Raw genomic sequence first — 26,917 nt, 5'->3', positions numbered from 1 at the left:
CCGGCCTGACCTCCCCCGGGGAGCAGGGGCGGCGCTCCTTGGACCGGCGCTGCTGCCGCCAGCGGCCGATCTGGGCCCGGGGAGGCTCGGCCGCGAGTGCGTGCGGGTACGTGCCCGCCGTGTGTCACATCGGTGCGCTCGCTGTGTGAACGCGGGTCTACAGACCGCCTACGGCACATACACCTGTAATATGTGCGCGTGTGCATTACTACAGAATCGTTAGGGCTTGGAAGGCACCTCTGGAGATCATCTCGACCTACCCTTCTGCCAAGACAGGGTCACCTGAATCAGGTAATACAGGAAGGGGTCCAGGTGGGTTTGGAATGTCCTCAGAAAGGGAGACGCCACGGCTCACCTATTCTAGTGCTCTGCCACCCTCAACGTGGCGTTCTTTTTGAGGTGGAACTTACTGTGTTTTAGTTTATGCTAGTTATAGTTTAGTTTAGTTATACTGCCCCTTGTCATGTCATTGGGCAGCACTGAAAATATCCTGTTGGCACCGGCCTTGAAGATATTTATACACATTACTGAGAGCTCTTTCACTTCTCTCCAAACTAAACGGGCCCAGCTCCTGCAGTCTTTCCTTACAAGAGAGATGCTCCAGTCCCATCATCATCTTTTTGGCATCTGCTGGACCGCCTCCCTTAGGTCATTGCCTTATATATGTACACATAAAACATTTTAAATGTGTGCATATTTTTGAGGATTTGATATACAATTTTTTTGTGCTACACTTTTGTGGAAACCCAGAGCACTGGGAATATTTCTCTGTCTGCTCTGGGGTGCCCTGATCCCCAGAGGAGCACTGACTTTGACCCTCATTCATGGGGAAAGATTCCTAGATTCCAAGATAGACTAGAATCCACAAAAGTGTGACATAGATTATAGAGAGCAGTGTAGGTGTATCACTTGGTGAGAAATTTAGGTTTTGGGTTTTTTAGTATATTGTGGATAGAAGCAAGGTGAAGGGCGCAGGGTTTCTTCTTCATGCTTCTTCCTTCCTCTTCATGGGTTTGGGTGGCAGTTTGTAATCGGGCAGAAAAGTCCACATTGTGGGCTCTTCGGGATCTGTTTTTGGGTTAAAAGGGAAAATAATCTAGGTGTTTGTTCTTAATTGGATAATTTAGTCTTAAAAGACCTTGTAACAAGAGATTATTAGCCATCTTGTGCCTTCTAATGAAAAGCTGCTGAACTCACAATAGTGAGTGTTTTTCTGATAAGAAATAATAAACACCTGAGTCCAAACATGAATTACTGTCTCAAGTGCTTTCAATCCAGACCCAGAGAAACCAACACACTTTGTAGGCAAATGTGAGAAGACGCCTTCCCATTGCCTCAGATTATATGTAGGACAGTGGCTGAGGTTTTGCAGTGGCAAACCAACACAAGCTTGGAGACCACCAAGAGCAGTATTCCAAGTTTTCTTCTGTCAATATCATCCTCTCACCAGCACTTTCCAGAAAATACTTGTTTTCTCCTGTTTTAATTCGTTGTACATCTCAAAACAGGGTTCATATGGGACCTCTGACCCTCTATGCCCTCCTGCAGACACTCATGTCTAACTGCAGTGTGTTGAACCTCAATAGAGGTACCCTGGTTTGTAAATCCTTGCTGGAGGCTGCACTGCTTTAATTAAGACTCTGCTTAGTGCCTAGCAAAAGCAATTTGTTTCAGCATTCAGTTCTAAACAGTTGACTTAGCTATATAGTCTTAGATATGTAGTTTAAATATATGTGCAATTTTGTCTTTAGTAAAAGGTGTCTGGGGAAGGAGAAGGCAAGCTATAGCTAGAGTATATATGACTCAGTACTAATATTAAACAACAAAGGGCAGGAAAAGAAATGCACAGTATTTTATATCGTGTAGCACGTATTTTGGCCTTTTGCCCAGGAACGAGTTATGTTAGGATTAAAATACCTATGCTGCTATTATTTTTGTTTGCTACCTCTATTATTAGTCTTCAGCAGCTCTGTAAAAAATGTTTCCTATGAGAAAAGTACTAAATATGCCTTTGGATAAAAGCAGAGCAATAGAATATTTTGTTTGGATTTATACTTCAGTGAGCTTCATCAATATAAACCACAGCAAATCTTAGCAAAAAAAATGGCAAGGGCTTTTCTGCTCTGGTGGGAGAATCTTGTTTCCATTGGGAGAATGGGTTGAAAAGCAGAAGACAGCTGGGAGTAAGTCTTGGCCAGTCATCCTCATGTATGGACTGAGTTTAACAGTGCCTTCTCTGCACATGTGTAGCCCAGGTGTTGCTTCAGGACTCCTCCAGTTAGCATAATGGACATAAATTCACTCTTTGTGCCTTAGCCATTGGTTTGTGCCTGTCCCAGCTGCCTGCCAGTGGCGGCTCACACACTCCTTCCTCCCAGAGACTGCAAAATTTTATTTCAGTAAGGAAAAACAAAAACAACATTAAAAGAAGATGAAAGTCCAAGTCAAATCTTCAAACCAATCTGAACTCAGAATAAATGCTGGGTGCCTTCAACTTCTTCAATGTGCTTCATTCCCACACAGTCTGCAGTACTTCAAGAACCCCTCCAGAGTGGAGCCCTTCCATGAGTCCAGAGCTCATGCTAGGAGCCTGCTCCAGAGCAGGATTCTGATTGGATCACGTGTGCCTTTGGACATTCACTTGTCCCATGATGGGATCCTCCATGGGTCATCAGTGGTTCTGTGCTCTACAGTGGACTCCTCCACAGGTCACAGTCTCTTAGACTCAAGTTCACATTGGAGTTCCAGCCTGTCCAGTATGGCAGCACAGGAGCACAGCTTGCCCTGGGCACCTTCCAGCCCAGGCACTTTGCCATGGCTGTCACCAAAGTGTTCCAGGTAGAATATGCTGAGGTGACCAGCAGTGCAGCCAGCAGCAAAATCAAAGCAGCCACTAACAAGCACTGGGTTCCAACCGACAGACAGGAAAACAAGCCCCTTGGCAAGCACAGTAGCCTGCCAATTAATAGCTAAACAGCAGTAACGGGTACAAATTCATTGCAGCACATTCAGTCAAATCTGCCATTATTTCAACCCTTCACGCAGTACACTAAGTGCCAAAACAACTGACATGGTATAACTGCAGCTGTTCTTTTTTTCATTTCAATCACTTGCTTTTCTTGAGTTTTATTTCTTATTTCCTTGTTTTGTCTTAATTTCTGTCTTTTCCTTGCAATTTTCCTGTTGCTACTGCTATAAATTATTAAACTGCTGTTAGTTATCTCAGCCCATGAGTTTGTTTCTCAGTTTCATGCTTCCATTTCTTTCCCTACCCACTATGATGGGGGAGTGAGAGGTACTAAGCGGCTGTGTTTTTCTCAGTTGTCAGCTAAGGTTAAACCACAAGAAGTCTGTTTGTTGTAATTATATTTGGTATGATTATAGAATTTTTCCTTCAAGTAGATTACACAATCACAAAATCCATTAGTTTGGAAAAGACCTCTGAGATCATCAAATCCAACTTTTTACCAAACACCACTGTATCAACTAGACCATGGCACTAAGTGCCACATCCAGCTTTCCCTTAAACACCTTCAGGAATAGTGACTCCACCACCTGCCTGGACAGCTCATTCCAAGGTCTAATCACCCTTTTTTTGAAGGAATTCTTCCTAGTGTCCAGTCTAAATCTCCCCTGAAGCAGCTTAAGACTATGTCCTCTTGTCCTGTAACTGGTTGCTTTGGAGAAGAGACCCCACCTCCCAGCCTCAGGTCAGGTAGTTGCAGGGAGCGATGAGATACCCCCCAAACCTCCTTTTTTCCAGTCTAAATGCACCTATATTCTTCAGCTGCTTGTAATCAGATTTGTGCTCCAGACCCTTTGCCAGCTTTTTTCCCTTCTCTGGACACACTCCAGCCCCTCACTGTCCTTCCTTGAATGGAGGAACCCAGAGCTGGACACAGTGCTTGAGCTGTGGTCTCACCAGTGCCCAGTACAGGGGATGGTCACTGCCCCGCACCTGCTGCCCCACTGTTGCTGACACAGGCCAAGATGTCCTTGGGCCTTCTTGACCGTGTGGGCACAGCTGGGTCATGTCCAGCTGCTGTCAACCATCACCCCCAGATGCTTTACAAACAGGCAGCTCTGCCCCAGCCTGCAGCAATGCAGGGGTTTTTGTGGTCTTGTTGAACCTCAGACCACTGGCCTCAACCCATCAATCCAGCTTTCCAGATCCCTCTGCAGAGACTTCCTGCCTTGTAGCAGACCAACATACTCACCTAAACTGGTGTTGTCCATGAATTTGCTAATGGTGAATTCAATCCACTCATCCAGATCATCAGTGAAGATATTAAACAGAATTGGGCCCAGCACTGATTGTGGGGGACAGCACCAGTGACCAGAGGCCAGCTGGATAGCACCATTCACCACCATTCTCTGGGCCCAGCCATCCAAACAGTTTTTAACCCAGCAAAGAGTGCTCCTGTCCAAGCCCTGGGCTGCCAGCTTTTCTGGGGAGATCAAAGGCATTGCTGAAGTCCAGGCAGACCACAGCCTTTCTCTCCTCCCCCTGGTGATCACCTGGTTATAGCAGGAGATTTTTATGCCACTGGTGTCTAAGAATTACTTTGTACAGCTGGATCATCAATAGCAGACATAATGTGTATCAGAAGTTACAGAATTTCTGAAGTTGCTGCATGTATAAAATTTTTATCACTGTAGTAGACAAGTTCCAAGGCAATTATGCTTTCAGACTGCCATGGGGGTCAGGGCAGCAGGCAGGGCAGGACAGGGCTTCACCAGCTGTGACCAGAGACAAACTTTACCACATCCCACTTGTTCACAAATGTCTTTATTACCTAAACCTACAAATTTATGTCTAGCTGCTTCAAGTAGATCTTCAAAGTTCCCCAAAGATTTGCAATATCTGTAGGCAGACGGAGAAATTATTTCTATTGGTTTCAGTCTTCCATCTGAAGTCGAAACATACTTCTCCCAAAACACAACCTGCTGAACCTTGCAATCCAGTCTAATCAAGATCTCATTCAAAAAGTGAATTTTGTAAGTACCATAACAAAGCTTTGGGTTTTGTTGTTTTGGGTTTTTTTTAAAATAATCTAGGCATAACTTTTTAGATACAAACATAGAGAGAGAGTTTAGCTTATTTTTCAAGATGGTAGACTTGTTTTTCTCTAATAGCCTGCAAGAGCTAAACAAATTTTAAATTACTATGGTAATTTAAATGAGATTTAAATGAATGATGAGAAATACAAAGAAGCAGAGGGTGCTTCCGGTCTATGTAAGCATTTTAACACTGAGTGTCACTGTTGCTTCATGAAAGGCAAGCATAGTAACCACCTGTTGTAGAGTAAAAGCAGAGTGGAATATTACATGACCAAATATCAGCTGTGAAATCTTCACTACATAATGTCAGAAGGCAGATGTAACTAACACTTTATTTCTTCATTAGCACTACTTATATTTCATGAAATTAGAAGTCATAAAACCAGTAATCTGAGATGCCTGAAAGCTACTACAATTTAGTCTTGGAATTAACCAGTAAAATCCCCTCTATTTTTGATAGTAAGGGTTTATAACACACATAGCAATAGATTATGACACTTTTAATTGTTATCTCTGTGCATATTTAAATAGGCCACAAAGACTGGTGACCCAAGGTAGGTATGATATTTAAGTTTGAGCTTCAAGGGAGCACAAGAAATTTTTGAGTTACCGTGTTGTATCTAGTCCTGATACCCCTTAAGTGTATGTTCATCTGTATTTCAGGACTGACCTTTAGAAAACTGGGTCTGTAATCTTTGGCCATATTGCCAATGTTGAGAGATAGTAGTTAGTTAACTGAAAAAGTAAGTTTAACATAGAATTAGTTTCATTGAGTTATAAAGTTATAACACTACATTGTTTAGTTTATTCCCTTTGCATATCTTTGCTTGCTTAGCATCAGTTCCTTTGAAGTGGTGTGATAGGAATGCCATTATGAAATAGATGGAAGGAAATAGCAGAGTTTCTATCTTGAGTATAGAAACAGATTTCAAGTTCTTTTGTAAAATCCTAGTTGTTTCATGATTTGTGTTTGTTTTAGCTGAAATATACTTTAATTTCTTCACAGTAGTTTGTAAGGGGCTGTGTTTTGATTGGTGACTGAAACATGTACATGGATATTTTGGTTTTTGCTGAGAAGGGCTTGCAGAGATCCAAAGGCTTTTTCTGCTTCTCTCTCCATCCAGCTAGTGAACAAGAAAGGAACTGGGATGGGACTCAGCAGGGACAGGATACTCCAGACCAGATGACATCACATTCAGCAGTTAAGTGGGGGGAAGATGAAGGGAGACAAGAGGGACATTCAGAGGGGTGGCATTTTCCTCCCAAGTCACCATCGTGTGATGGAGCCTTGCTTTCCTGGGAATGGCTTACCCATGGGAAGGGAACAAATTCCTTGTTTTGCTTTGCTTGTACATTTACCTATTAAACTGTTTTTATCTGTACTCAGGAGTTTTCTCAGCATTACTCATCTGATTCATCTCCCATCCCGCAGGGAGCAGTGAATGAGGGGCTGTGTGGGGTTCAGCTGCTGGCTGGGGTTGCACCTGGGCAGTGCCCTTGGTCTGTGTGGGTATGAATGGAGTTTCCTCAGTTCTCCATTCCCAAAGACCTACAATTTTTAGCAAGCTCAAAAGTGGCATCACTATGGAACAGTAAGGTATTGTTAGTGGAGAGTAAATCTTGTCACTTAAAAGACTGGATTAGGTTAACCCAGTCCCTCGATTATTCTCACTTCTGCACAGGCAGGGCATTGGAGATGGAGAAGGTAGTCTTCCTCCTGGCTGAATTTGGCACAGAGAAGAATAAGTGGTTGCTCACAACAATAAAGAGAGAGAGAGTGTCCACCGTGCTGCACTGGATGAGCAGTGATAAAGAACTTCAGACATAGGAGTGAGGAAAAGGGGAAGGGAGAAAAGCTAAAAAAGGAGAGAGCAGATAACTTCCATCAGCTTTAAATCTGCATTTGAAAAACAGTAAGACAGGCTACCTCTCACAGTAAGCCCAGAGATAAAACAGTTTAAGGGGACTGATGCCTTATGGCCATTATCCTGAAAACATAATAGAAGCTCTTAGTCTGTGCAGTGTTGGAGGTTTGTATTTTTGAGGATTCGGTGGAAAAGTTGGCAAGATTTCTTAAGTCATATATTTATATAATAAAACTAAAAATACTAAAAATACTGTTCTGGAAAAAACTGATACTTTGGAGGACTTGAGGAATACTTTAAAGGATAAGTTCCCTCAACACCAAGGCTGCATATGACAATAAAGAAGAATTTTCCAGCATAGAGATGAGGTAAGGAGTTCTTTGAAATCAGAGTTCCAACCTAGTAACAGATTACAATTTTAGACACAGCACAAGCAAAAAGTGAAACATCATGGAATCTGTAAGGACATAGTCTAGAATTTGAGTCTAGTCAAATTAATTAGAATTAATATCCTTTTCCTTTATAGGATAGTAAGGAATATAAAAAGTCTATCTAATTTTAACTGACTTGCATACTTATTTGAAAATGGCAGTCAGGAGCTGGCTGTTCTTGATTTGGTTTTTTTTGGCTGGTGTTCTGTTGTGTTTGCACTATAGTAAAGTATTTATGTATTATCAAATACCGTATCCTGCCAGTACAGTAAGATAGCAACAGCAGTTCCCATTATGAAAAAAAAAATTAAATAGAAGTACCTGATTTTGTACTCTAATAAGAAATTCTAAAAAATATGTTTCAGTGTTTGTCATGATTCAACCCCACCAACATCCCAGCCCCATGGACACAGTTCCTAACTGCCCCACCAAAAGGATCAGGGAGAGAATTGAAAACTATCAGAGCTACAAAGCTCATGGGTTGAGATGCAGACAGTTTAATAGGGAAAGCAAAAGCCACGCACCCAAGTGAAGCAAACCAAGGAATGAATTTCCTGCTTCCCATGGTGTTCAGCCATTTCTAGAAGAGCACAGCCCATCACACAAGGGTGACTTGGAAGACAAACATCATCAGCCGAAACATCCCGTCCTTCCTTCTCCTTCTCCCATTTTATACACTGAGCCTGATGTCACATGGTCTGGAATATCCCTTTGGTCAGTTTGGGATCACCTGTCCTGGCTGTGTCCCTTCCCAGCCACCCACACACCCCCAGGCACTTTGCCAGAATGGCAGTGTGAAAAGCAGAAAGGGCCCTGACTGTGCAATCCCTGCTCAGCAATAACTAAAGCATCTTTGTAATATCAACTCTGTATTGAGCATAAATCCCAAACACAGTCCCATACCGGTCACTGTGAAGAAAATTTACTCTACCTTGGCTAAAATCAGTAGTCTTTAAATGAAACTTAACTTATTGCTTATTTATTAATACCTTGCAAGTCACAGTCCTCATTGCAACCACTGTATTATTTAATTCTTCATGTGATTCTCACGGTTGAATGGAGGCTGTGATTCTCATGACTAAATCTCAATTTCAGGGCACATCAAGAGGAAAAGGAAGATTAATGTCATTACTCTGATCAATATTTGTGTAGTATATACTGTGAATAATCTGTTTGCAGGGGTAGTTTGCCTTTTGTTATTTGTTCTGCAGGTATAATCATCTGATGCTCAAATGTCACCTTCAAGTTCTACTTTGCAGGAAGGAAAAAAGTATAAATATGACACATAATTTCAATCCATTGAATTGCAACAGTTTAGATTCTTCTTCCACAATGACCTGCCTGTGTATTGACAACGCACAGTATGTATACGTGGAAGTTCTTAGCAGTCAGGGTCGTTGTATGGCTGTAATCTTAACTGCCTATCTCTCATTACAACAAGGGAAATAATTGAATTTTTTCATTCATGTTTTGCCGAAAATAACATCTAGGTGTGTTTAGGTAGTGATAACAAAAGGGAGAAGGCAAAATTTGGAGATTCCCTTCCCTATCTCCTATAAGGTATCAATCTGAAAGATCTTCAAAATAACCAGTTTTTTGTTTGTGTGAGGTGATGACCCCCTCAGTAGTGAATAAACCCTCGGACTTGTAAACTTGAAGTATGGTCTGCCTGAAGATGGCAGTGTTTGGTTTGTAAGAATAAATCCTGGAGAGAAATGCAGCTTGGATCCTGTTTTATTATTCATCATACCATGGCACCTAAGTGACAGGCTGTCAATAATTAAAGGGAGGGTAGGAGAAGAGAGGGCACATGTTTCACAGTCTTCTGACCTGCCATAATTTTTCCTTCTCTTTTCGCATAAAGATTCTCTAGTAAGTGTGTAGTAATAATCTATTTTCAGGCATTACAACACTTGCATTCCAGCCTCCAGAAGTCCTTACATAGGAAATCCCTAATTTCTTTTTTTTTTCTTTTTAATAAATTGTCAATTAAGATTTGCCCTTCCATGAAGTGATGAAGATAAAAATATCAGCACTATAATGTTTCCATTTCACAGTTTTTCTGTTTGAGCATACATTGAATTTACAGTACTTAAAAAACATTTTGTATCCAGGTATTTCAAGGTTAGCTATGAACCACCATATTTAAGTTAAAATTTTATGCAGCTACAAAAGGGCTGCAATCTTAGGACAAAAAAAAAAGAAGATAACTTACTCATTATTCTCTCTAGATTTCTTTCATTAATTCACAGAATAATTACAGTTGTCTTGTAGAAAATTTCTTTACAGGAGCATTATGTTAAAAATCATGTGCAAATAAACAATCCAGCACAAATAAAAAGAGAAGTTATCTTAAGCAGAAATCTTGGGGGAGTCTTATTTTCAATATATTTATGGAAATCCTGTCTTTATTATGCATGTGTTCTTTTTTCACCATTCCATATAATTACTTTAAAAGGGTCACATGAGTGTAAGAACCAATTTTTTGTTGCTTTGATTAAAGACTGCACAATATTCCCAAGGTCAGTACGACTTGTAAGTGGACATAATAACTACAATGCTCCTGGCTGCTAACATACTTGAGAAATTAGTTTCTGGTAGTATGATAACCTTTTACTATTTATGATAGTTGCTTCCAAAGTAGAATTGTCATTGTCAAGCTGGAGTTTGAGTCTTGCAAGACCAGAAGAATGGTAACCTGGGGTTTCACAGGGCTCCATCTTAAATTCTGTGTTCTTCAACATCTTGATAAATTACTTGCACAAAGGATTTGAAGGTACACTAAGTTTGCAGATGATACAAAATAGGGAGGAACTTCTGACTTCCTCAGAGGTGGTGACGCCCTGCAGAGACACCTCAACAAATTGGAGAGATGGGCAATCACCAATTTGGTGAAATTTAATGAGGACAAGTACTGGGTTCTATACCTGGGATGGGGCAACCCTGGCTGTACAGACAGACTGAAGAATGAGAGGCTGGAGAGCAGCACTGTGGAGAGGGACTTGGATGTCCTGGTCAATGGCAAGCTGGATGTGAGCCAGCAGTGCCCTGGCAGCCAGGAGGGCCAACTCTGTCCTAGGGGCATCAGGCACCGCATCACCTGCTGGGAAAGGGAGGGGATTGTCCTGCTCTGCTCTGGGATAGGGTGGCCTCCCCTTGAGTCCTGAGGGCAGTTTTGGGTTTATCAATATGGAAAGGTTATAAAGCTATTAAAGAGTGTCCAAAGGAGAGTCACGAAGATAGTGTTCTAGAGGGGAAGGCATAGGAGGAGCAGCTGAGGTCACTTGCTCTGTTCATCCTGGAGGAGACTGCAAGGAGACCTCACTGGGGCTTTCAACATGCTCACAAAGGGGTAGAGAAGGAGCGGACACTGATCTCTCCTCTAAGGTGCCCAGTGACAGCACCCAAGAGAATGGCCTGAAGTTGTGCTGGGGGAAATTTACAATAGACACGAGAAAAAAGTTTTTCACCCAGAGGGTGTTTGGGCACTGGAACAGTAATTTAGAGGTTATTGAAGTAATCTAAAAGCACTAGAAAAGATGGGAGGAATTTTTTAAAACTGTGAAGTTTTTCAGGGGATGGCTACCAAGCAGGATTCATACATGTACTTATAAGAACAAGCAAACAAACCAACCACATCACACCCATGCCATTGCTCTTTCTGCCATAAACTTCTAAGGAAGAGGGGCAGGAAAATTACATTGTAGAAAAATTAGATTGCAGGCAGGCACAGACAGAGAATACAATCTATCTAGGTATAGGATGTTTGAATATAGAAGTAGATGATAAAACTTTCTGAGAACAACACCTTCCAATGTAACATTCTCTGGGGTTTTTAAAAAGAAAATAAGTGGGAAAAGTTAGAGGATTCTATTTTGATAGCCTCTAAGATAGGAAGTAAACAGTCCATGCTACCTTTCCATTAAAATGGATGCTTGAGTAATCACTTACAGAGAAAATTTGTAAGAAATCTTTATGATAAATTTATAAATTAATAACATCATTCAGGTAATGATATCTTCTTTTCATATCTGGACTGTTCTTCTCTGTCCTTCCCATAAATGTTTGTTTCAAGCAGCCAAACAATAGAATGGCTGAAAATAGATGACTCACACTGCCATATTTTTCTGCATAGTTAGAGTCTGTCTATTAGGCTGATGGAATAAACTTAAAACCTTGGTAGATGTATGTATATATATTAAATATAATCAAAATTTGATTAAATATTTTTTGAAAAGGTAGTCTTTGTAGCAACATTTTTTGAGCAGTGCCAACTCCCTTCTGTCTTCTTCTTTGAAGAGAAATTGGAGCCTTTGCCAGAATTTGTGTTAACTACTGCTGGCAGAAACCTGCAGGCAAACTTGCTCTTTATCTGGAAGTGGCAGCTGCAGCACCAACATTTCAGAGGAACCATATCCTTCAGTAACCTCTCAAGGTTTCATCACCTTGCTCCCATAAGAGGAATTCCGTTAAATGTTAGTACTCCTGCAAAATGCATATCCCTAAAATTAAACAAATATATAACAGGCAAACATAAAAAGTTGGGGAAGATGAGAGGCACCTTGGCAGATTATATTAATGCTATTGTTAGGACAGTTTCTGCATTTTGCACCTGTTAATAAGATGAGACATAATGCTAAAGAGTTGACCTATACTGAATGAAATGTACAATCTTTCCCATCAGTATGCCAGGGAAATGCATATGATATGTATTATGAGATCAGCTAGCCTAACACGAAAAAAAGAATGCATTTCTCTTTGGATTCCATGGTGTCCCATGGCTGAAGGATGGTAGAGAACAAAACTAGTTGAATTAAAAAGTGCACAAAGCAAGCTTTGTATATTTCATGTGCATCTTTTCGCCTTTCCTACCAGTGTGTTTCTGTAGAGATTGTCTGAAGACAACAAGGCCTTGCCTTAGCACAGAACTGTCCCAGTTGTTGCCATACTGCAGTCAGTTTGTTGAGTGTTGGATAGATGTTCCCAACTCATCAGGTTTTATGCATGTACAAGGTCCAGCAGAGCTCTGTGGGACTTTGGGTTGTAAGGTCAAGTCCTGAATTATGTACTGCAACAATACTCCTGCACTAGAAGTTTAAATGAGGGATCTTGCCACAAAACTGCCTCAAGTATGTAGGACCAACAGAGACAGCTGTGGACAGCTGCTACCTCCTGTGCTGAACGTGGGACTGACAGAATTGGCTGCTGATTTGCTTTCTGGATAGATTTGTCTAACAATATCTGTCATGTGGGCATGGAGTAAAAAGAGCCTGTGATGCAGCTGGCTGGCATTAGCTGTTGGCTGTATGTGCCTGGTGAATGGGATCCCAGGCTGGGAGAAAGCCTATAATCCTACTTTCAAGGAATTGAACAGGGCCACAGCCCTCTCTCCTGCCTGTGCATCAATACACTGTAAAAGATGTGCTCTTTTTGCTGCTTAGGTTCTACTTCTCTGTCAGAGATGTACTGTGCAGTTTGTCCAGTCATGGAGAATCTGTAGAGGAAAAAAAAAGATTGTGAGGCTTCAAATAGACTAAAGGAATAATGAGAAGTAAGTGATAGAAATAATGAGTGAGAAGCTTTTCTCCATGTATTAAAACAGGAAAAGTTTAGCTTGTTCATATAGACTTCTTCATAAGAAAAAAAAAACCCACAAAGCAACTGTCTGAAATGTTATATAGAAAATGTGATTCTTGCTTTAACTGCTCAGGGTGTTGCAGACACCTTGAAAAGTTCTTTAGGTGCTTCAGAGGATTTTTGAAAACTGGTGTCCATTGTAGATCTTGATCACTTGGGAAAAACATTTAGCCTTGAGTTTAACTCAGATTTTGAAAGTGTGTCTTGGGCATACAAACCCAGACCATCAAAGTACCTAAGAAAATAAGTAAATCTGTTATTTCACTTTCCATATAAATTAAAAAGTGCTCTTTTGCCTAACTGAACCCTGCTAGGCAATGTCTGCTTTCTTCTAAATGTACATTTAATACTCTTGTTGCAATCCATAAAGTAGAGTATATTGCTCTTCTTCCAGTATGTGTTGCAGGAAACTGTCCACTCTGCAGGCAAATATCATTCAGAGGATTCAGAGAGAGATGATTCAATTCTGCAATACAAGGGAAAGTCAGTGTGGCATGGCTGTGGTGGTTGCAGGAAGTGTCATGCTATTGTAGAAAATCAGTACCAAAATAACTTCATGTCAGTTTTTGCAAGAACTAGGGCATATGCTACCTAATTTTTCAGAATGACATGACTTCTGAAATTTAGCATTTATTCATCTTCTTCTCAGAAACAAACACACTGCCTTGTTGCAAAGTGGGATTATTTAGAAGTAATTGCACAAATTGTCACATACAATATTCCTTTACTGCTTGGGAAGAACTCTCTCAGCTGCAGTTAATTTGGACAGTAGTACCTAATATTTGTTAGTTTTTTTGTTAAAAATCTGTATTCCCTGTTGATTTTTCCTGTGTCTTATTTTTCACTTTGTACCTCAATGTAAATTTGTGTTGATTGTGATTATGTTTTCTGGTAAATCTTCAGACTGAAGTTCTTTACTCATGTAAATGCTTTCATCATTATATATGTGTTTTAAAATTAGCTATATCACTTTGAGTATAATTAACATATAATTTAAATGGCCCTGTAGTGCCTTATGCTCTTCCAGAACAGACACTGACAAGTCTTTGAAAAGAAAACATATTATTTAACATCTAAGGTGCCTTAGATGTATCATGACAATTTCTGTGCAGGCTCTAGCAGTAGATGTTGGAAATGATCAGTATGAAATCAAGTTGTATCAGTTGGATGAAGTGTAGTTATGTTGAATGAGGTACAAATGATGGAGAGACTGGTGAGAAAACCTGCATGAAACTGTGGTTTCAAAAAGAAGAGAACCATAACCTAGGATAAAGATCAAAATAGAGGTGCACTTGGCCTGTGTCGCTTTACTGTTTTTCTGCATTGCCTTCTGTGTGCTTAGATTTAGGATTGTCAGTACTAAGGTGAGGTACATAGTGCAGTACAAGTTGAAGCGTGATTATTAGGAAAGTTCTGCTCCTGTGGGAACCTCTACTGGTTAATTAGTCAATTAGTCCTACCTGCAACTCTTCAAGTCCTCAGGTGTAGTAATAGGTCATGCACAAAGTAATCCTGTGTTTCTTCCTTAAGGCATGTGCATTTCATATTCAAAGCACTTTTGCACTTTTTTTCTAAGAGGAATAGCATTTCAAGTTAAGGGAAAAAAACACTTTTTCTTTTAAAGTTTTTAAAATATAATTAAAATCAGAGGCTGCATATTAAAGCTTTGATCTGAATGCAAGAGAACAGTGAAATAGCATCATTTCACTTTGCTTTTTCTCATTTGAGCTGGTGCACCAATTACAGGTATATCACCACAGGAACACAGTAAGCCATGAAACTTGGATTTTTTGTCAATAACAGTATTTCAATTTTTCTTCACAAATCAGACATTTCAATGTGTTGTATGCTCATCATTTGACTTGCCTGTTCATGAGATAAACCACTTTTCCTATTTACTGTAAAGAATTTTCATACACATCAGTGGAGCACTTTTTGTAACAAATAGATGAGCTGAAAAAGGTATTCCTCAGTAGTGGTTATCTAATATTTCTTTTTGGGAGTTAAGTGAAAAGGTAAGCCTCCCCTTCTCTTCTTTGTATCCATAGTTCTCAAACAGCTTTGCTTAAGGAAAAGGTTTAATGTTGGCACTGGCACTCATGGCCACAAGTGAGAGAAGGACAGAGGGCTTTTCTGCTGTCCTGACCATTTGGAAATCTTAGCCAACACTGAAATATCAATGGCTTCAAAAGTGCAGGGAAGAAGAAAAAAGAATCATGTGAGCCCTTCCTGAGTTTACTGAGTGAGCTATACATAGCAATTATGACTCTTGCAGGACAAGGTGACTTCTAAAGATTAATGAACTCAGATTCACGTTACCATGAAGAGAGAAAAAAACCTGTTATCTAAATGCACAGAAGGTGAATATGAAGCACAGACAGGATAAGGCAGCCTACAGTCACATAGGAAATCTGTGGCAGAATAAGAAACAGGATACAAAATTTATCAGTCATTTCCCACTATCTACTTGCTTATTTCGTTGCCCTCTTAATGGTGGCTGAGAATTAATTTAGTTCCACATCTTAATACTCATAGAACTTCATGTGGGGGAAGAGAGGTGAAGTGTTCAGGACTGTCTTACTTCCCTGAATAACACAGTCTCTGAGACAAATCCTAAAATGCTGGAGTGTCTTAAAATGTCTGAGATGATTCTACTTCATTAGGATTAAATGTTCTGAAGACTTCATGATGCAATGTGTGTGAAATAATTTGGAGATGAAAAGAGAACAACTTCCAGTTTAAAGAGATTTATTTTGAGACTTCAGACAATTTTATATTACTTTTTGACACACAACTTGTGATCTATCAGCATGAAAGGCTTCAGACTATAAAAAAATCAAGTCTTAATTAGTATGTAGATAGAAAATAATAAACCCATCCTCCTTCCTCATCTGCACTGATTTGATTTGACAGCATTTTAAAGTCATTGCTGGATTTTTTTTTTCCTTTTATGGTGTTTTATCAGTATTTCCCAGCTTTTGATTCACAAGCAATGTATTACTCACAAGCTCTGAAAATAGCCTTTGTGAACAAACGTATCACACTGACTGGAACAGCAATTAGTGTGTTGCCATTATAATGTTACTTGCTCCACAGTTTGCTAAGGATCAGGCAAAAGTTGAAAGCAACTTATTCATGAGAGTAAAACTGTTTGAAGAATTACCTCTAGTCTGGCCTTGGAGACAGTAATTGTGGGGTTTGACTTTGGCTGGCTGCCAGATGATCACCCAGCTTCTCTCTCACTTCCTTCCTCCACACACAGGAGAGAAAATAAGATGTTAAGGCTCAAGAGATAAGGTTAAAGACAAGGATATTATTTGCCAGTCACCATCATGGGCAAAACTGACGGCTCCAGTGCCTGGGTGTGAACATCCAATGCAATAATGGATTGCTTGGTGGAGAACCTTTTTGTTTCTCTGTGAGAAGTTAGAGGCTGCTTTATGCAGTTTGTGGAAATAATGCATGAAACTGCCATAAATGCCCATTTAGAATACAATAGAATAGAACAGAATGGAACAGAACAAAATAGAAGAGTGTATTTTGGTTGGAAGATATGTACATCCAATCCAATTTTCTAACCACCTCAGGGGTCACCAGAACTTTAGATGCATTATGAAGCGCATTGTGCAAATACCTGTTCAGCACTGGCAGACTTGGGGCATTGACCACTTCCTTAAAAAGCCTGTTCCAGGGTCTGACCACTCTGTCAGTAAAGAATTGCATCCTAATGTCAAGTCTAAACTTCTAGTGAAGCTTTGAGCCATTTCCGGGCATCCTGTCACTGGATCATAGGGGGAAGACATCAGCACCTCCCTCTTCACTTCCCCACCTTAAGAAGCTGCAGAGAGCAGTTTGGTCACCCATCAGTCTCCTTTGCTCCAAACTGGAAAAACCCAGTCTCCTCAGCTGCTCCTCACTGAGCAGCCCTTCCAGCCCTTCCACTGGTTCCATTGCTCTCCTCTGGGTGCATCCCAGTGCCTTCACATCCTTCCTAAATTTTTTAAATCATCTACACAGTGTGTAGATGAACTACACACTGTGCAATCCTCTCTGTTGGCTGTTGGTCTGTGCTGTGTCTGACACACCCCAGGATGGGGTTGCTCTCCTACTGACTGAGGTGGAGCCTGCTGTCCACCAGCACCCCCAGGTCCCTTTCTGCAGATCTGCTGTCAATCCTCTCCCAATTCAAGCTTGTGCCTGGTGCTATTCTTTCCCAGATACAAAATCAGACACTTGTTAAATTGCACACTGGTGTTGATTAGCCAATGTTTAATCTATTTAGGTACTTCTACAAAGCCTTTTGTCCCTCAAGAGACTCAATAGCATTTTCCAGCAAATCAGCTTGTGATGCATCCAGCCTCTGCATTCAGATGATTGATAAATGTATGGAATAGTACTGCCTCTAGTACTGAGCCCTAAGGAGAACAGCTGGTGACAGGTCTTCAGCCAGGTGTTGCCCCATTTGCTATAACACTTGAGTTCTGCATTTCAGCCACTTCTTCACCCAGCTCACCACAGAGCAGCTCATCTCACAGTTTGATCACTTCTACAGAAGGATGCTGTGAGCAACACAATAAAAGTCTTTACACAGAAAAAGTCTTTACACAGCAAAAGGTATCATATGACTGTATGCATTCTTTAATGAATACTTCTTCAGTATCTTTAGTACTCATATCCTTCAGGACAGACAGACGTTTTGCATATCAAGAAATTTACACCTGAGTACCTTACTGTTTTGCAGTCCTCACAGCTTCTTGCTCAGGTGGCAAGCTTTTCTTTTAAAGAAATTTGTGCAGTTGCTGATTCATTCAGAGTCTGCTGTATCTTGACAGATGGGCATGTTCAGTGGGGTGGCTGAGCCACAAAGGAGAAGGCTCCTCTTTTCTCTGCCTGAGGTTGCTTTTTCTCTTAGGGGAAAAGATCATACTCTCCCTGTGGGTCTCTGCACATGTTCTTTGCATAACATGTATTTATTATTTGTAGTCTTTTCCTGAGTATTTTGTAAAACATTTTGAAGGGACTTTCAGTAGTGACTGGGATAGGGATATCATTTGTGAACAAAGCAGCTGAACATAACTGAATAGGATGATCTCATTTTATTTATATCTTCACAGATGATAGAAATGAACACCATAGGCCAGGGGTTAACACCAAATTATTTTCTGCTACATTCAGTAACTCACAGAGAATTGAAGTAGGGATCTATAGATGAGGAAAAAAACCCAACCCACCATCCTTCTACCACATCAAACCATCTCCTTGTATTACAGCTTTTAAAAAGCTTAATCTATCTTTAGAAAACAAATAAGGGGTGGAAAGAGAGCAAGAATCCAAAAGCTGAATCCCACTCCAGATCCCATTTTCCATAGGTGCTTGGTAGGTCTATTGCAGTACATACAGCGCAGCAGTTTTTTTCTCTCTTCTGAGATGTCATTACTCTATTGTTTACAGTGCTTTCTTCCTTGCTGATGTGAACTATCTGTGATGCTTGTGTCTGCTGCCCCTGCTGCCCTCTTTTCCTCTTATTTTTTGCTGATGAGGCCCCAGTGACTCCAGGAAGACATCACAGAGGATACTGGAGTACCAAAAAGGAGTGCTAAATGAAATCCAAACTTTGCAATTGCAGAGGGCTCCTAGGCCAAATGTGCTTGTGTGGGCTTACCTAGCAAGGTCTGTCTCCTGCTGTGAAAGGAAGGTCCAAAATACTTATTTTTTAATTTTCCTTTAATAAGGAAAAGTCTGGAAATATTACTAAATCTAAAACACAATCTGGGACTTAGTTTCCTCTCCCTACACAAGTTTGATAGAACCACCAGAAGTACGAGTATGTCACATCGGATGCAAACATTTAGTCAAGGAAGTGATTTCAACTGAACAACTTGATATAGTTGATTCACTAGCTCTGATCAGAGCTTTATAGAGATTTGGCTTCCACTGAGTTATTAAGAAAAATATCAAAATTCTGGGCCAAAGTTTTTTTTCAGAATAATCTGTGTGGCCTATTTAGTGTCCTTGCACATCTGACATCATTTTAAATTCTGCCAGAAAGAATTTTTAATCCAACTGAGTACTTCTTGCACTATTAGTAGTTCATACAAAAAGGAATTATAAAATATCATGGACAAATGTAATGTTGTGCCAAGCAACTGAAGATGAAGAAGATACTATATAAAGTGTCTACAAAAATCTGGGTCTGCAATCATCAATACATTGTCAATCTTTTGGATAATTTTTTTTTTGTTTGTCCAAAAGGTTGACAGTTTGTCCAAACTTCTTTTGTTTGTCCAAAGCACAGGGCTTTCCTTACAGTGAAATTATTTTGAACATATTTATTTCCTTCTTGGCCTCTTCCTTTGCATTCCTCTATCATACTGTCCTACCTCTCAAGGCTACTAGTCTTGGGGCTAGGAGGAATTCTATATTTAATTGCCTTTTGTATTCTTAAGGAATAGTACTATTGTGATTACCTCAAATTAAAACAGCTATTTTTTAAATAAAAAAGGATATTGGATGGATCCATCTGTCCACAATACCATTCTTCACAGCCATCCTTTCTTTACAGCTATATTCTCCAAGAGTGTTTCAAATATGACACAGAAATTTGTACATTTTCTAGACTGCCATTTGCAGTTTCTCTGTCTGCGTTTCAAATATGTGTTATCAAAGAAATACTGTCATTGACATAGTCATGCTGCTGGAGGCATATATAGTACAATAGTTGACCCAACAGTTTTATTTTGTGGCGTCTGTCCATCGTGCTGAGAAATTCAGAGATACATCATCAAAATGTTACAAGATTACTGGAAAATCTTCAGCTCTTTGATATTCCCATTGAAAAATTTTGGTGTAATATCCCACGACACCTGCAGGGGATAGTGTGCCCTTTACAGCCAGTGCTTAAGGTCAAGGGCACATTTGTGCCCTGTAGCGTCAGAGGGGCTAGGTACTGGATAAAATGTATTTTCTACCTTTTGCAGCCAGTGTCCAGCAAGTTACACTGATATTTCCTCCAGTTAAGCTATGCAAGTCAAATATTCACAAAATTAAATGACAAGGATTTCTGTTATTTTTTAAAAATAGGACTTAAGGAGACCTATATTTTTTCCTTATTTGCAGTGGCCATTGATTTGCATTTAGTTTTCCACATGTAACAGGTGCTTGCATATTAAGTGTATATTTGCTGACATTTTGTTTCCATATTTTATTTAAAAGCACATTCACCTGAATGAAAATGCTTTATCACCATGTCTGCCTTAAATGAGTGTTAACTTCTCTTTGAAGAATAGTGGGTTTTCATATTGAGTAAAGTATCATCCAAGAGAATTTCTAGACTGTTGTAGTTTAACCCCAGCCAACAATGAAGTGGGATGGGAAGAGACAATTGGAAAAGTGAGACAAAACATGGATTGGGATACAGGCTGTCTAATAGGGAGAGCAAAAGCTTTACACACAAGCAAAGCAAAACAAGGAATTCATTCACCCCTTCTCATGGCTGGATAGATGTTCAACCATGCCCAAGAGAGCAGGGCTGCATCACAGCAGTAACTTGAGAAAACAAACACCATCATTCTGATCATTCTCACCTTACTTCCTCTCCCCTAGCTTTACATGCTGTGAGTGTCTGTCCGAAACTTCCCTCATTTTTTGCCTCTCGATCATCATGAAAGCCAAGACCACCGGGGAAAGGAAAAGATCCTGTTCTGAAAATCCAGGTCTGACTGGTCCACCAAGCCAAATTATTGTCTACGGGTGTCTTTGCTCAACTCATGGAACACTGCACCCAAGAAGGGGCAGTGTGCTCTCCTTTGCCTGCATCACCTAGCAACGCTAGTCCTGGAATTTCTCCACCCTTCTGACTTGGCTGGACTGTCTCTCTGGAATGACTTTCTCGTCTCCACTGAAAGACCCTCCATTCACCATACATCAACCACCGTGACAGATGGACTGAGATGGGAGAAGGTTCTCCCCTCAAGGACTGAGACATGCGACCCCTAGGACTGAGACTGAAATCCCTACCGTAGGGTGAGGGAAGGTATGCGTGGGGACCGAAGCAAGTTTTGCAAGCGACCACTGGACCGAGAAGACAATGGTTCTTGCCTACGACGTCTGCTGCTGACGACGTCTGCTGCTGATGGACTACTGATGGACTTTTTGTACCCTTTATCAATAGACTATTTTGAAATGTGTCCCCTTCCCCCATTCAAAAGGACTACAAAAGAGGTTAGAGTTGACTGATACCTTTGAGATCTCCCCTGACGTGAAGACGACAGGCTCTTCATCGACTGGACTTCGAGGGACTTTGTCATCTGCACGTCTGGTAGCTATACACCTCCTTGCCTTTCCTCTCTTCTTTTCCTTATTCTTTCCCTTTTCTTCATTCCCCTTCTCTCTAACACATCTTTGCTGTGGCTATTCAATAAAAGTACGTCTGTTTTGATTTCACTGCAAAATCCCCTTGTCGTGTCAGTTATTGCAACTTGAGATCAGTGAAAAAGAACCTTCACGAATCACGTCCTTAGTACAGATCGTGTCACATGCAGAGCATGAAGTGACGTGGTCTGGAATATCCCTCTGGTCTGTTGGGGTCAGCTCTCCTGGCTGTGTCTCCTCCCAACTCCTTGTGCACCCCCATCCTGCTCGCAGAGGGGGTGAGGAGCAGAAAAGGGCTTGGTGCAGTGCAAGCCCTGCCCAGCAATAACAAAAACATCCCTGTGTTATCAACACTTTCCAGCACAAATCCAAAACACAGGCCCACACTAACTACTGTGAGGAAAATTAACTCTATGCCAGCCTAAACTAGCACAGTACTTTTAATTTTTTCTTTCACTTTTTTAGTTTAGAGGTGTTTCAAATAAGTAGAATAATAGTTGCTTTAAGCTTAGTTGTCTTTTTAGAAGATTCAGACTTGGGGTTTGCATGCCGGCACTGCATTTTTTATATAAGGAATATATAAAATTAAATTATGATCATTCCCCCTATAGGCAGCCACTAATTTTTAGCTTCAGTGCTTCATTTCTGCATATATCTGATAGGTGTTACCACATGCAAAACAAGAGACTTTGATGTTTAAAAGGAAAAAACCTTTATATAATTTGAAACTCTCAGACACCTTTGTTAATGCCTGCATAAGAATACTTGAGAAGAACCAGAAGTTTAAATGGTCAGCTTTGAAATATGAGAAATATCATATATGTGTGTCTGGGATTGAATCTCAACCTTGCTGAACTGAATAAAAAAATTGTTGGTAATTAATTTAAAAATGTATTTATTTTCTGGGAGTTTGTTGCCTGAAATCTAACAGATTCATCTCGAACAAATGCTGCTTATCATTTTAGAGGAAAACAATTTGCACTTGTAAACTTACACATAAATACAGATTCTATACTTAAAATTCAATTAGAGCAACAGCTTCAGATATGGTGAGCTCAAGGTTAAAGCCATATTGCATTGTCTGAAGCATTTGGATGAGCCATTTGCTGCTGGAAAAATGTGAGAGAACATATAAAGTACAAGTTCCAGGTTATAATAATATTGAGCTTTATTCCCTGGTGATAACCATACTGGAGATTATAATTCAAATCTGAGTGAGTTTGCATATTGAGTGAGACCACTTTGAAGTGATTATGGATAAAAAAGAGATATCAGTGGGAGAATTTAGGCAATTTGAATTGCAGGATCAAGATACATTCTTATCTGAGTAAATTCCTTGTATGGAAATTTGTTGTAATAGCTTTTGCCTTAGAGGCATGCATCCTATAGCATTATGTAACCCAGCAACCCCAAGTTTTCAAAAAGAAAGCCATTCAACAATTAATCTGTGGGGACAAAGAATTTTCCCCTTTTTCCTCCTTCCAGAAAGGGAAGCCTAGCATTTTATATTAATACAACTTCTGCTGTTCACACAGCCATTACCTTTCTGAAAGAACACCAGCCCCATACTTGTATTTAAGCAACTGTAATGCCATTTTCCACTTCACTTAATATGGAAGATTTTTATAGGAAAAGGTGCAGAAAGTACTGCTGCATAACTAACACAGTTTCAAAATACCTGTCCCTCAAGTGTGCAGAACTCCATGGGTATCAAATGGCTGAAGCAATACAAGAGTGACTTACTAAGATTAAACATGGAAGCTATAACCTAAATATTGTGCCATATCAGTTCCCTCAGAGGTCACCGGCATGCTGATGTCCTGAAGTGGAAGTGCAGCTCCACAACAGCAAAAGGCAGTGGAGCTCAGCAAGAGCTGCCAGCAGCAATAGGTGCTGATGCTACACCACAGTGAAATCCGCCCTAAAACGCACAACAATGACGGAATCACTATACCATCTACAGACATTGTGTGTGAGGGTAGTATGTACATTTTAAAAAGATTGCAAATTGTTAATAGATTCTCACTCAATGCCAAAGTATTGCACAGTCAACATGGAGAACAGAAATGTTGTTCTCCAGCTGCCTTTACTGACTTGAGCAAAGCAATTGACATAGTAACTGCTATGAGCATTCCCTTTGCCTTAGCATGTTAGTACTTTAAGAAATATTTCTAAAATATCCATGTTATTTCACAAATTAAAATCCAAATACATTAAACAAGTTTGCTTCCTTTGTTAAGGGGTCCCTCTCTCTATTCAGTTGACAGTAGATACTAATAGCTTCTCTTCATTTACTTCAAATTCCATACTTAACTTGATTCTTTTCCAGAAATGAAAAATTGTGTCTTGTTCTATTCACTCTACCCTGCATTATTAAACAGCAGGTTATATATCGACCTCTGTTTCTCCACATGTATAATTCTATTGGTTAATGGCTCCAAGTGGAGGGACTGCTGGGCTACTGTAAGTGGTTTGATACAGTTTACTGCATGCTGACTTGTCAGCATCAGTGCTCCTTTGCATTAGACTGAAGTATCAAGTAATAAACTGTTTACATTCTGCTCTCATCCTATCCCCTAAGGGGTGTTGCCTTGAAGAGATGAAAGAATTGATTTTTCTCTGTCCAGTAGTTTTCATCTTATACTTGGGTTGCTTTAGTACCATTCTGTACCAAAGTTTCCATTGAAACAAGAATCGTTGAAAATGAAAGAGCTTTTGCTTTTCCTGATAGTGTTTTGATTTAAAGTTTATTCTGTTTCCACAGCATATTTGAGCAGTTGGTCTTAAAGCAAGACTACAAATTCAATCAAAGGACCATTTGGGAAACTTATTTGAGCTCAGGCAAGTGAGGAAGGCCCGGAATTTCTCATTAAAGCTGTGATGAGCTCTAGTAAGAATTACCTTGAATACACTGACAAGTTTTTAAATATCAGAATGATTTTCCAAAGCTGGATTGAGTTAGGCTATGTATGTAAAGTTATACAGAGGGGAAAAACAGGTGCATTCTGAACAGGGACTCTTTTCTGCTCTTAGACATGACAAGTTGTATCTTCATGAAAGAAGGAGATTCTAGCCTCCATTTCACTAGTGTGAAATAATTTCAGTAAATTTGATTTTCAATCAATTTCAGAATTGACACAATTATTTTCACAGAACTTATTTTCTTCTTCCAAATGTAAACTCACAGGGAGATTGTCCATGTAGATTTAACAAACCTTGTTCAAATACATTTGTTAGATCAGTTTCCTTTTTAAAGCTAAACTTTAAAGCAGCAGGGCAGAAAGCCCTGTCAAATACATATTTTTTTATATAGCTAAACCTATATTTTCTCTCACTGCGCTTTGCTTTGATTTTCAATTAACTCTCTTCCAAACTTTTTTTTAAAGTTATTCCTGCATGCAACTGTCCCAAGGAGAAAGGAATGAAACTAGCTAATCTTACTCATTTTTACACTTGAAAAATTATTCAGCAATAACAACTAAGCAAAACCAAGTTCCCATTCTCTGCTTTAGTCTTTGTTTAGACCCTAGCTTTTGTCTATAGCTGCTTTGATATCTGTTCATACCTTTTCTTTTTTTTTTTCCTAGATAAATCTTAAATAAGATAAAAAGAGAAGTAGAGAAGTATCATGGGTTTGAGGTAGTGGAATGTACTAGGATTTGAATTATTTAAATTATGTGAAGTAATAAATGTATAAAATAACTTTAAGATATTTTAATTGCAGAGTATTGAATAAAAAATTGCACTCCTGAAATTTGTCCTACACAGCCTTTTCTCTGGCATAGTTTATATTGATTTTTCTGTAGAGAAAAAATATAGATTACAGGGAAAAATAATAATCACAACAAGGTGGCTAGTATTTAACCTTTATCTAGCACAAACATCAGAACAGGATGTGAAAAGTAAGACTATGTGTACATCGAACATTTTGTATTTGTTGCCGTCTTTTTCTCATTGGCAAAGTTAATTATTGTTCAATTAACATCATCCTCTAAATCATTATTAAATACATGAATTACACTTGTATATCCTGTCCTTGTATCAGGATATTAATTTCTATGCATTTTCCTAACATGAAAAAATGTATTCACTATTTTTCTATACTGCTAATGAGGCTGTATTTTCTTTCTGTTTCCATGAATTCCCTATACTGCATAGTTAAATGAGTTTTGTTCAGATAGACTTTTCTTTCTGCATGTCAGAAGGGACATACAAACTTAGTTTGGTGTTCTCTGCTTGACTAATCTCTGCTAGCTTTTTTTCTTGGATACTTTCTGTAGGGGCTGGAGAACCAGCAAAGGGAAAGCCTGTTGCACTCCTCTGGAGGGCCAATCCCTGAGCTAAAACCCTTGCGGTTAGAGAGAGCAAGAAAATTGCCCCCAGAGCCCTTTGCGACTGCATGTTGGTTTCTTCTACCCCACTGGTCCTAGTGTTCTGTCCTGCCCCTCAACATCCCTATATAAACCCCTGCTTTTCCTGCCTGAGTGGCTCTTCATTCCTAGACTCTTTTGAGGAAGAAGCTCAATAAAGGCTCTCCTTGGAACCCCACATGCAGTCCCTGTCTCTCCTGTGTTTCCCAGATCACAGAAGAGATGAAATCGCTTGGTGTGATCATAGACATGCCTGTGCCCCCAAGGTGTCTTTTTCAAGATGCTTCTTCAGGAAGGTTGCAGCACTCTGAACAACGCCCGCCACAACAACTTTCAGTCAGAAAGAGGGAAAATTGTTTCAAAAATCTAGCAAATCTGGATAGGTTTTTCAGTAGTCCCTTTACTCTTATCAGCTGTTCTTTTGGGTTTGGGCTTTAGGCATTCATTGTTCAGATAATTTAATCATATCCAATCCTCAACTATTTTAGACAAGAATGCTATACCATCACTTTTGTAAATAAGCACAAACCATTGCTATTCCTACTGAAAAACTATTTCAGAATACTTTCAATATTCAGAATACTTTCAGTAGTCAGGAACAATCCTCTAGTTTATAACCCAGATATACCATTAAGCATTTTATAACCACTGGTTATTCTGACAGCATTATCTACAGGGCTTTTCCCTTGCTTATTCTAATAATCTTCCTCTACAACTTCCCAGTTTTCTGTCTTAAATCACTGTATTGACTCTTCTAATATATTAAGTAATTTTAATTCTATACAAAGAATACAAAGTATTCTTAACTCAAGCATTTAGGGCTTGATTCTAGTATTGACCCAAGTGTGATATTTTGGGGGAAAAAAGGGGAAAAAAGGGAAAAAAAGGGAAAAAAAAAGAAAAAAATGCTAATATGTACTAGTGTTAGTGAAACGGAAATGGGAGAATCAAATCTGGTAAGAAAAATAAGTGATAGTGTGTTATGGAGAATTATTATTTTGAACAAAGTCTGGGATTCTTCTTATATGACAAACTGTGGTAAGCAAAAAACTCTGCAGAGAAAAACCTTCGTAAAACAAGAATTTGGAAGGAAAGTAATCAAAAGGCAGGATAAAAAAGGCAGAATGAAATGTGTAATAAAAGCACTTGCTTTCAATCTTAATTCTTTCTCAATTTTCTCATC

At 39.6% G+C, this 26,917-nt stretch overlaps 2 long non-coding RNA genes across 3 annotated transcripts; one reads left to right on the top strand and one right to left on the bottom strand.

The window, feature by feature from the left end:
• Positions 1-16: 16 nt before the first annotated feature.
• Positions 17-21,444, top strand: LOC135291015 (uncharacterized). Its single transcript, XR_010353885.1, has 2 exons — positions 17-291; positions 20,597-21,444. It is a non-coding gene; the product is annotated as an uncharacterized LOC135291015 (long non-coding RNA).
• On the bottom strand, positions 13,039-20,717 carry LOC135291020 (uncharacterized). 2 transcript variants are annotated; one of them, XR_010353892.1, is made up of 4 exons: positions 20,578-20,717; positions 16,158-16,244; positions 14,455-14,565; positions 13,039-13,460 (listed from the first exon to the last, which is right to left on the bottom strand). It is a non-coding gene; the product is annotated as an uncharacterized LOC135291020 (long non-coding RNA). The 2 variants fall into 2 exon arrangements; XR_010353891.1 differs by having other exon boundaries at positions 16,158-16,240; positions 20,578-20,714.
• Positions 21,445-26,917: the final 5,473 nt, after the last annotated feature.

Source organism: Passer domesticus, chromosome Z (assembly GCF_036417665.1).
Source record: "Passer domesticus isolate bPasDom1 chromosome Z, bPasDom1.hap1, whole genome shotgun sequence".
Taxonomy (NCBI): domain Eukaryota; kingdom Metazoa; phylum Chordata; class Aves; order Passeriformes; family Passeridae; genus Passer; species Passer domesticus.
This window is presented reverse-complemented; position numbering and strand designations above follow the sequence as displayed.